Below are 12558 nucleotides of genomic sequence, written 5' to 3'. Positions count from 1 at the left end.
GAAGGGATGGTTTTTCTGCTTTTACATTTTATCAAGAAATACTTAATATGAATTTTATTTGCTAGGATATAAGTTTATTCCCACTCATTAATTGTTATAGACTAAAAGAGCCTTATTTAATGTGTTTCTTGATATCTTAAAAGTAAATAATGTTATATGGACCTTCTTTACTTTATTAAAAAATATAAAAAAATGAAAATGAGTAGATTATTCCAAAATATTTATTACTTTGTTTTCCAAAAATAAAAAATCACGTAATTTTCTTTCTTACAAACTTTACATTGAGTTGGTATATATTGCAAATTAATTTTATAAATAGCTTATTCAAAGAATCATGATCCTAATTTTATTTTTTTAAATCAAAGACCATATACTATAAATCATAAATTATTACTAATATTGTTTTGTGATGATATGACTTCACTAATAAATACATGTGTAGAAACTAAAAAGTATGGTAATTTGTGATGTTATGGCTTCAATACTGAATATTTATTTGATAAGTTACATCCTCCAAATTATTATATGGGAGAACAATATATATTTTAAAGTATAAAATTTTAATTAATTGAAGATAAAATAAAATCATAAAGATATAGATTTTTTTTTATTTCTATCTTATTATTATTTTAAAAAGAGCATAAAGGTAACGCTTGATTATTGTCTTTAGATAGTAAAAATGAAGACAATTGAGAAAAAAAGAATGAGACAGGGTTAAAAAAAGAAAAAAAGAATGAGTTATATTAGATAGTAGTTTATAACACGGTGTGAATGTTTATTTATTTTAAAAGGGAAAAAAATGTTTTTTCTTTAATATAAATTTTTATTTTTATTTTAGTTTATAACAAGCATTATTTTTTTAACTAACATAAAATAGTAATTTCTTCACTTGTCAAAATCATGTTAAAAAAATTATAATCATTAAGAAAAAGATAATTCATTGCTAAAAAGATAATATAATTAAATTATAATTTACTCATTCATTAAATAATTTATATAAAAATAGTTAAATCAATATATATTAAATAAAGTGTTTGCACCAATACAAAGTTAAAATCTAGCATGGTTTAAAATATAAGATAATAATTTCATCACAAATATAATTTTATTTTCTATTTTCAATCCTTGTCTCTTTATCATTAAATCCAATTTCTTTGGGAACATTATCGATTTCTGTTTCTTTGTATTATATATGTTTTAATTACTATACTAATTTTCCAATAATAATATTCATTGTCTTTAATAATATTAAAAAATCACGGTAAAAATAAATATATGTTATACTTTTTAATAAAAATCACTCTTTCATTAACTAATTTATTTAATTTATGAAAAATGATTTTATTTGTATTTATTACAAATAATTGCATTGTGTAAAATAATTTCCTGTTTATTTTGAGCAATTGACAGACAAAATAACCAAATATATATATATATATATATATATGTGTGTGTGTGTGTATTAAACATATTTAGTAAAAAGAAATATATTGAAATTATGAAATTTTTAAAGGGGCATTTGTGGAAAAAAAAAATGGTTTTATCTATGTCTTCATTAAGAATTTATGATGCATAGAGAATAACTAATGACATTCTAATAATTATTAAATAGAGTCCACTTTGAAAAGAGATATAAAATAAAATTAATGACCCATAAAAATAATAAGATTATCTCTACCTAGTATTTTTCTTTCCTCCGTGTCTTATTTTAAAGTGAACCCTAATAATTAATTAATAAAATACAACTAGTTACTTTTTAAGAACCATATAATTTATTGTCTTCATATTTTCTATCTTTTCTTTTTCTTTTTAGAGGGATAAAAATTAGCTAAAAAATATCTTTCTTTAATCAAATATATATTTGTCTACCTATAAATATCTTTTTTTATCTCGAAATAATGACCAAACATTATTTAAAATCAATTATTTTAGAAGTTAAAACTAAAGGGAATTAGTTTTACTTATCCTTATATTTGTACATGGTGCTGATATGTCTCCACGTGTAATTGCTTCCAATTTGTCACTAAATATCGGTTGCTATTGTTTTGTCAAATATTCTCTTTTAAATTAATAAAGAATACCATCATACAAAAAACTAAAACCAATAAAAATTATTAAAAAAATACAATGAGAAAATAATGAGTTTTATCACTATATGACCATTAACTTTTTTTCAGATTTCTTTATTTTTATAAATTACAGGAGATTTGAGTTATAAGTAAAGATAATTTTATCCATATGCATGAAAATATGTTATAAGGATATATTAGAGAAAGAAATAAAATATAAGGAATTTGATTTGTTAGGAGTTAAAGATGAAATTAAAAAAAAAATTAAGTTAATTCTCCAAAAACTAAAGAATAATTAAGATAGATACTCAATAAGATCTTTTTTTAGTCTTTATAACTAGATTTGTGAGCTCACGCTATGCCATCGACTCTAACATTTTTTTATCTACTAAAACAAGATGCTCATGTGATGCAAGTGTATTTGAAAGATGTAAAACAATATGACACGAAGTATAAAACTGACTAAGAAAAAAATGATATAATTTAATTAGATAATAAAAGAGTAGAAAATGGACAAATTTAAACTAAAAAAATAATCTTAGCCAAACAAATATGAAAAAATTGAAAAAAATAAATAAAAAAAAATCATATGTCAGCAAATTTAAATGAGCACGCCTAATATGCAACTAGGTTATAAGATTAAAATAAGTCAATAGAAAGCACACAAAAAAAAAAATCCAAAGTCCACCTCCAAATAAATCCAACGTAGAAAAAAAATTAAAACAAAAATCAATTAAAATAAACCCAAAAAAAAGCAACAAACCAAGTACGCTGATCAAACTTTACAACCTAGATAACGCAAATGAAACAACCCAATAGAAGGTAAATAAGAAAAGATTATTAAGTTTAATTCTAAAATATAATCAATGCTGAAGTAAAGAATGTAAAAAAATATTAAATAAAAAAACCGATCCTAAAAAAAAACCTGAACAGACCCGGTCAAACATGTAGTCTAAGTGATGAGACTGGGATAAACAAACAAAAAAAAAAATTAAAAAAAAAATCATGAAACTTAATATCAAAAAACTCCAACTTTGAAGGATGAAAGTGAAAAAAAAATTAATTTTTAATTAATATGTCAAGATAAATTCAACAAAGAACAACAAATAAAAAGATCAGATATAACCTGGGTTATTTTCAAAACTAGTGCAATTTTTTATAAAAATCAAATAAATAAAAATAATGGAGCCTAATCTCCTATTGAATAAATAATGAATGATAAAATTGAAAAAACATGAGCTTAGAAGAAGAAAAACAAGGCAAGTAAACCTAGAAAAACCTCTAAAACTTGGGTTAATCTAAAATACTTGTAACTAGTAAAATTCTAGACTTAGGTTCAATGAAGAATCTCTATTCATAATCAATTTAACGTTAAAAAATAAAATATAAAAAAATATACATGTAAGAAATTTTTCAAAGTAAAAAAAATAATAAAAACTAAGGATCAAATGTGATAGAAAAAAAAGTTAATGAGGATCAAATTGTAACCTATGAAATCCTAAACTCATGATCAATCAAGAAGCTCAATTCCCAACCACTTAATATTTAAAAATAAAATTGAAAAAATATCAATTAAAAAAAGAAAAAAAAAAAAATAGCAAAAAAAAATAAAGATTGAATCTAATAAAAACAATTGAATGAAGGAAAAAAAAACTTAACATTAAAAACCATCTCAAATAAAACAAATTTGACCATAGACAATAACAAATAAATCAAACAAAATAAACTTAGTTCGAGTCAAATCAAGTTATGCAGCATACCCACAACCTGACATATGGGATTGGGATACCCCATAGAAGGATGGAATAAAAAAAAGAATTATAAGAAAAAATATATAAAAAAAAAATATGTATGTCAACTTGAGCTAACCTTTTAAAATCATGATTTAAGTTCTAAGGCTAAAATTATCCAAAAAAAGAAAAACATGAAAAATCATAAAGTTAAATTCTTCATCAACAAAATATCGATGGATAAAATTAAAATTAAAAATAAAAATAAAAAGAATGATATAAAAAAAATAAAATAGCAATAAAAACAATAAAGACCAAATTTGGAGTACAAGCAAAATGAGATAAAATATTGAGGGATACAATTAAAACAAAATTCAATAAAAAAATTATTAGAAAAAAAAACAGCAATCAAAATAATAGGGACTAAATTTGACAAATAAAATCAAAGAATGATGAAATTAAAAGAAAATTCCAATTTCATGGGTTATTTAGAATAAAACAAAGTAATAAAAAGAACAATGACCAAATATGAATGGAAAAATAAATTGAAGTGCTACTTTGAAACTTGGCAGGGGCAAGCATGAAAATCGAGGATGAGAAATAAAATAAGAGGAAAAAATATTATCGGTGCCAAACCAGAAAAAATTTGGTTACCCGCACTGCTCAATGATGAAGGGGTAGTTGAGTAAATTTAAACGTTATTATGGAAATTAAAGTATGGCCACCATGCAACATTACATGCATTGTCTAAAAAGCACAAACACACCCATGTGTCAATCGCATGAACTCTGGTTTAGTGTTCCTCGCATTTAGGGGTATTTTAGTGATTTCATAGTAAAAAACCAATAATACCTTATTATCCCCACTACCAAGGTTACAATTTTTAGTTAAGAATGGAAAATTCATTATTTTAGTATTACAATTTAGAAAGCCAATAACTCTAGAGCTACATCACATGTGCCATGAGTTTTAGGTTTTTTGTTAATAAATAGAGTAGAAATAACAAGTTATGAAGTGAAAATAATATTATTCTAAATATTTTTATTATTATGCATTTTTCTTAATTACCTAAAATATTTCTCTTAAATTTCTTCATTTATCTTTGCCAACAACAATCCAGGAGCATATGTAAAGATACATTTGTTGTTGTTTTTTCTTTTTATTAATATGGACGTCAAGGCTAATTTACATGTACCTCGACTAATCCAACGAGTTCTAAAATTAACGATCATAAAGAGCGTATTTTTTTTGTTGATAGAACCAAACTTCTGCTACCTATCTTGTGTCACTTCAATTATTTGTAATGGGAAATTTGGAGTAAACACCTATGTGCTCAAGAAGAATCCCGACATAAACCTGATCTGATTGTTAGGTTTCTAAATATATATAATGGAAACAATAAATTTAAAATAATATTCAGGAGTTCCTAGGATCCTCTTAGATAAATTTAGAGTTGTTTAGAAATTTATTATCTGAAGATCTAATTTTCTCTAGCTTTGAATAATTATTTAAAAGTCGAGTTATTGTAAATCGTAAGTCGTCCAATTGTTTAGTCTTCAACGATAATCCACATGAACTATCAATGAAAAATTTTCTAGATCTCTATTTAGAAGAGAGAGATTATTATGCCTAACGTGTCAACTCATTATTTTGTAACTTATATAGTTTTTCTGTCTATTAGACAACCTCCTAAAAAATAAGAGACATAACTTTATATTTATAGGGAATCCTAAAAATCATATAAAAAAATATTTTCTCTTTAAATAATATTCATATATTATTTAAGGATAATTTTATAAATTCAATCAATCAAGTCTTTACTTGATTATTCTAGAACTAGAATTACAATCATTTAATTAATTATATTTTAGTGCTTAATTTCTAAAATTATTTTCAATCAAGTCATATTTAATTAATTATCTAGTTTAATTTCCAACTAATGATTCTTAATGTGTGTGACCCATTAAGTTCCTAATATGTTGACCTAAATATAAATTATAATTCTAATTAAATAGAATTAAATAAATCAAACAATTTAATTTATTATCAATTCAATAGTTAAGTAATTTATATTTAAAGATTAAGTGCATTGTCTATCAACGTGTCATGATCCCTCAAATATTAGGAAATTCATAAGTGGTTTAACTTAACCTTTCAATGATCAATTTCTTAGTATAATTATTATCCTTTCATCAATACTAGTTCGATTTAGATATTTTAGTATGAATTGTGTCTGCCATGACAAATCATATTTATTTGCAATATTATATTCATTGATCCTTTGAATAAGATTTTAAACTCTTTTCAAATATCATTCCACCTTGTGTAAGGATTTAAAAATTAATACTATTTGAGAATATATGGAACAATTTCTCTAATTCACTTAGAGTGATGAATCCTCTCTTAATCACTCAAATATCTTCATATAGTTTATATTATATCTAATGTCTATCCATTTGTTACCTTTACGAAGATAACATGTAAACGAATTAAAACACAACACTACCTATATGAGATAACTTGATCTCAAGTCTACGGATCACTTACATAACTATCACGTAAGTTTTTCCATAGACACAAGTAGTAGCTTCATATAAAATTCTTATATAGGTCAATTTAGTATACATGTCTTATAACAAGTATTTATATATTAGTTTTAGATATCTTTTATACCTAAACTTATATGAACATCTGCTTCATTTCATAAAAAAAAGAACATAATACGTATTAGTCTTTATAGTTTTAATAAATTTTCAGTATTTAAGAGAGTATCGACCAAAAATATTTTAGTAACAATATTTTGATACAATAACAATTATTTAAACCTAAGGCAACATGGGCCTAATATTTTTTCAGGCCTAATATGCTTGGGTTTAGGTATCAACCAAACCCAGGCTAACTTCGATCTGACAATATGTCATATCCCAGATAGTCAACTAAACCGAAGGTGATAAGAATAAGATAAACCATCATACCCCTTTTTTGTTTTTATCTAAGTTTGGTTACATCTTAGGTCTTGAGTGTTCGAGTTCTATTTTTAGAATGATTACATGATTCATTCATATCAAAGGTAATGATCTCTCTATATTCATAAATGTACAAAAGGTCCTTTAGAAAGCCCATCATACATCTCATTAGTGATGTGCAAAGAATATTTGTTTCTCAGTAATGATGTGTAAAATATATTTATTTTCCATTAGTGTCACTGAAAAAAGACTTTTCAGTCCTTCTTTTCCCTAAAAATGACAGGGTTTAGAGGTTAGAAATGTTCCATAAACCATCCACGTAAGGGTTTAAGAAAAATTTAACTCTAAATAGCTTGCATATATTTCAGAGCATTAATCATCCTAAATTACAATAACACTTTTGTTCTTAGAGTTTAAGGCTCTTTTAAGTTATTTATTGCTTTGATTATAAAGTTACTGATTTTATCATAAAAGAGTTTTTAAGTCCCCTCAATTCAAACTGTTTTTGCAAGTACTTAGCCAAACAAAGCCATGGTTTATTATAAAAAAACAAAAAACAAAAGTGATTTACTATAACCCTAGATATAAGTTCATATTCATTAGACTGGTGTAAATATGTTTTTTCCCTTGACAAAAAAAAATGATTTGGCCTATCATTGGAGGTAGATTTGTCTTTTTTAAAGAATACATTAGTCATTGCGAAATTGATTAGGGATAAATTAGTCAAGATATCTTTTTGAAAAGAGTAAAAGAACTATTTGATCTTTAAAAGCAAAAAAAAAAGAAAAGAAAAAGGTTAAGCTTTTTCTTTGGTCTTTCGTAAAAAGAGTACAATAAAGTTACAATCATTCTCTTTGGAGGAAAAAAAAAAAGTAAACGTATATAAGAGGGCTTCTCTATCTTTTTCATTTATTAAAACGGTGAGATGTCAGGATTACCATTGAAATCTGAAAAAAAAAAAAAGTTGGTTTCATCAATGTTTTAGTCATTTTCTTTTGATTTTTTTGTTATTTTTCAATTTGATTAGATCATCGTTTGGTAATTTTTAGTTATTAAATATTTAAAAGAAAAAATATTGTGTGTTTTGGCGTGACAAACCCCTTTACCATTCGAGTGGCGCGTGAGAGCCTATCCAATTACCAAAATCCTGCTTCTATGGCAACCTTGGGAGCAACAAGTCATTCTCTTTCTAGCAGAGTGACATGTGCTCACAAAGGAGGTTCGATTAGGATGTTGATAATTGCAAAATATACATACATTTTTATTCCTTTTACACTATGTTTTTTAATGCATTTTGAGTTTATTTAAGCTTATTGGAAGTTATTTTTATGGTTTGGCATGCCGACAAGAATTTATGAATTAATTGCTAAAAAATATGATTTTTTGCATTTTTTTGTTCAAACTTTGCTTCTTGTGATAAGTTTTTCACCAAGTTATAATTTTAGAATATGAACATAAGCTAAATAAAAATTAAAGTACACATATCAAGCTTTTCAAGAAGGTATTATGGGAAAAAATTCAAGTTCATTTGAATCTCTAATCAGATCTACAAAGTCGGGTTGAAACCCTCATTATAGCAGGATTCTCTACTTTCACACTACAAATTCAAACAATCATATCTTGAGCCTTAGACATTGAAATTATACAATTCAAAAGCCCAAAATCATCAACATCCAAGACTTCATGAAGGATGTTAAGTTAGATAAAATTGTTTTGAATGCCAAAATCTAGACACAATCTGAAGGACGAGATTGGTCTCCTGATTTGATGAGAAAACTAATGGTGTCAAGAATCTCACTACGGCTAAGTTTTTGGCATAAAAATGTTGGGCCTTAGGACCCAAAAAAGGTGCAAATCAAGCCTTTAACATGCAATGAAAGAAAAAATGTAGCAGGAATGGTTGAGTATTGCAAGAAACAAAGTATAAGTTGCAGCAGAATTGGAATTATAGCAATAGAGTCCGTTTTCAATATAAATTTTAAGAGATTTAACCAACCTTAAAGATTACATAAAGAAAAAAAGAGTTTAGTAGCATAAGAACTTCTAATTAGCCTAAGAATTCTCAAAAAATTTGACAGCCAAGGGAAAGAATAAATAGAGTAGAACACAGCTGAAATAAAGGCTCTGCAACATTCTTTTTTTCTTTGTTTTTGTCAATTTTCCAGCAAATTATGACTAAATTCCTAATTTTGATTTAAGAGGAATACACATTATCTTCATTAGCAAGTTATGAAAAGTAATATTATCATAATAATTCTTTTAGACCCAAGTATTTATTTTTCCTTATTTAGAATTATGTTATTGATTGTTATTTAAATTTATTGAATTGTTTTTAGATGGCATATAGTTTTCTAGTTTTTTTCAATCTATAATTGTTGTTAGAGACTAGAGTAAGAAACAAAAGAATTAATTTGATTTTATAACTCTCATCTTGATTTATTATGGAAGAATAAACTAAGTTACATTATGAAACTTTTGAATGTTTGCTTAAAATAAAAGCACACATTTTACTTCTAAGACTACTATCGAGTGAAAGAAAATTGTTTTCAATATTAAGTTTGTTTGATGGTAAAAAAAATTAATTAGAGAGGTTTGTTTAATAAATTTACTTGTAATTTCATCAATTTCCCTCAATTTTAAGAAATATTGAATTTATTTGTTTGACATGAAAGAATATTTATTTTACTTCAATGATTAATAAATTTATATAAATGGATGTGTGGATCCTTGGTCTAATTTAACAATATATTAATCTATTATTTTTAGAATTATTGTTTATGTAATTTTTCATTCAAATCCCCTGTTCTTTTTCATTTCAGTTTATTGTAAGATGATTAAACAAAAATTTTCTTAAGTTCGATCTGGTTTTCATGATCATATTATAAATTTATTTTATTTATGATAGTTAAATCAGAATTATATTTTAGAGGTTCCGATGAACAACTAGCTAAAATAAAATTTCTTTTTCTTTTCTTTCTTCTCTTTTCTCTCTCTCTCAAGCTCTTTAAATTCATGCCTAACCTTCCATAAAACAATTGTGTGCTTTGATTTATAATTTTATTGATTTTGGCCCCTTTTTTTTAGATTATTATTTATTTAGCTTTTGATATTTTTTGAAGTTTAGCTTTTTTTTTTGTTTTTTCCATGAGTATTTTATTCAATTTGATTTTTTTAACTGATTTGATCCCTTCACTTTTGATTTCTTTATTTCTGTATTTTATAATTTTTTTTTAATTTCTTTTGATTTCTCTATTTTTTTATTTTGTACTTTTCTTATTATTATTTTTTTTGCAATTTCTTCCCTTACCATTTTATTGCATTTATTTTTTAATCCATTTTTATCCCTATTATTTTTATTGCTATATTCTTATTTTTTATTTATCTTTAGTTTTTCAATTTTTTCCTTTAATATTTAATTTCATTTGATTTTTTTATCAAGTTTTAGTCCTCATTCTTTCAATTACTTTTTTTTTTATGTATAATTTTTTTTTTAATTTAGCCCCTAATTATTACCTTTCATTTTGTTTTTATACCATATTGGTCTGCATTATTTGGGTTTTAAATTATTTTACAGTTTGATATTTTACTTTATTATTTTTTTATGGTTACCTTCAAATAAGACAATTCGTTAATGAGATTTTTTTTTAATTCATCATTTGATATTTGGTTAGTAGGCTCTTAACTTTATTATTTGTTCTATTTTTTTTAGTTAAGTTATCCCAATTTCATATCTCAAAAAATAAGTTAATTAAGAGTTAACCATAATTAATTCAAAAAATTTTTCTCACTTTTTTTATGATTTTTTTGTACATTTTCATCCTTTGGTGTTAAATTATTATACCTTGAGCTATGTAATTTTTTTACTTTTTTTTGTTGAGTTATCTAAAGTGCGTTTTAATCAAGTTAACTCAGGTTAGTTTGTATTTTCTTACTCAATATTTTTTTAATTTAACTTTGGTTTTTTTGGTTGTTGTTATGTTCTTCTCTTAAACGTCTATTTTTCTTGATCTCGATCTCATATCGCTAGTGGCAGATTAGTCGAATTAACCTAGATTGACTTGTTTTTTTTAATCCTTGAATTTTTATGGCTTTTATTTTTTTTTATCTCAATTTAATGTATAAATGGCAATTTAATATATAAATGACAATTTAGTTAAGTTAGTTCGGGTTGACTCAAATTATTTTTTTTTACCTTGATAATTTATTATTTTTTTTTATTTCATCATTTTACATTAAATTATTTTCCCTCAAGTTTTGTTATTTTCTTTATTTTTTTATATTTAATTATTCCAATACCAGATTGGTGAAGTTAACTTAAGTTTTTAAAATTCCTTTTTAATTAAATTTACTAGGTTTTTTTTATTATCCCAAACCTATATCAACTAATTAATTATTGAGTTGTATAAATAATGAAGGCACTTGGAATCGCAGATTCCATCGGGTTCAGGAACAGCTTACAAAGTTGAAAACCATTAGGTCAAGAAAAAGCCTTCCGAGGAAAATCGGTCCCATTTTTTAAGTGCCATATCAATTTTCGAGCAACCCATCATAGACTAGGGTTATTCCTCGTGAAACCGAGTATGATTCATAACTTAATTTAAATTCACAAGATCAATAATAAGATTATCTCAAAGGAGTCGCGACAAGATTTTTCAGTAGCTTGCTTTAACTAAATCGCGTTTGTCTTTGAATAAGGAAGTAAATATAGGGGACAGAAATCTATCCGTGTGAAATTAAACTTCAAATTCTGATTTTCTCCTTCAAGTTTTACACTTTTACTATCTATTAAACCGCTCAGTGGCTCTTTCTCTGGCTGTATCCTTCTTACTTTTTATTTAATTATAGAAAATGAACACCCGTGAAATGAAGTGCTCTTGCAATTAATTGAGAATATAAAAATTTAAAAAAAAATAAATCAAAATAAATTATAAATTTAATTTAATATTAATTAAATATAAATTAAATTAAAATTAAATCAAAAAATCAAAAAATCAATAAAAAAAAAATCAAAAACACAAATATAGTTAACCTAACACGTGGCTTTGCCAACCTAGCCCACACTTTCTATTTTTTTTTTTAAAAAAACTTTTCCTTGGTAGTGCTCCACTCCTATCTAAAGTAAATGATTGATTTTTTTTTCAGTAGTCAATAAATTAGAATTTAAGTTTTTTTAGCTGAAAAAACTCAATTTTTAATTGATTTTAACTGAAAACATCTCCAAAACATGATATAAATCTTGAAAAATCACTTACCCATCCCAAAATCACTCTATAAATTGAAAATCAACCAAATAGAAAAACAAATGAAGCTCAATCTATTTTTTTTAATATTTTTAGAAATAAACACCTTATTTATTATATTATTTTCGTTGAATAAAACTTATTAATATTATTATTTTACCAACCGCCCTCTTTCTTTTTCTTTCATTATTTTCAAGCAACTTTCTTTATATTCTCTCAAGCCTAAAAACTAAAATATGAACAAATTAAATTTTTAGATTAAAATTAAAATTATAAAAACTAAAATAACTACAAAGAAAAAATTAATGGACTAAATAAATCTTTTTTCATTTACCATATCATTGTTTCAATTATATTATTATATATGCTGAATAACTAATCCAAAAATGAAATCTTTATTTAACCTATATTGATCAAATATAATATTTTTTTGGAATGAACAAAAATATAAGAAAGTTAATTTCAGTGAAAGAATCAAGAATGCTTCTTTCTTCAAGAACATTAAAACTTGTAAAATGTCTGCAATGATAGAAAAAATAAATAAATAGGAAGT

This window comes from Populus euphratica, unplaced genomic scaffold (genome assembly GCF_000495115.2).
Source record: "Populus euphratica unplaced genomic scaffold, PopEup_1.0 scaffold1389.1, whole genome shotgun sequence".
NCBI classification, from domain to species: Eukaryota; Viridiplantae; Streptophyta; class Magnoliopsida; order Malpighiales; family Salicaceae; genus Populus; species Populus euphratica.
Note: the sequence above shows the minus strand (reverse complement) of the source record.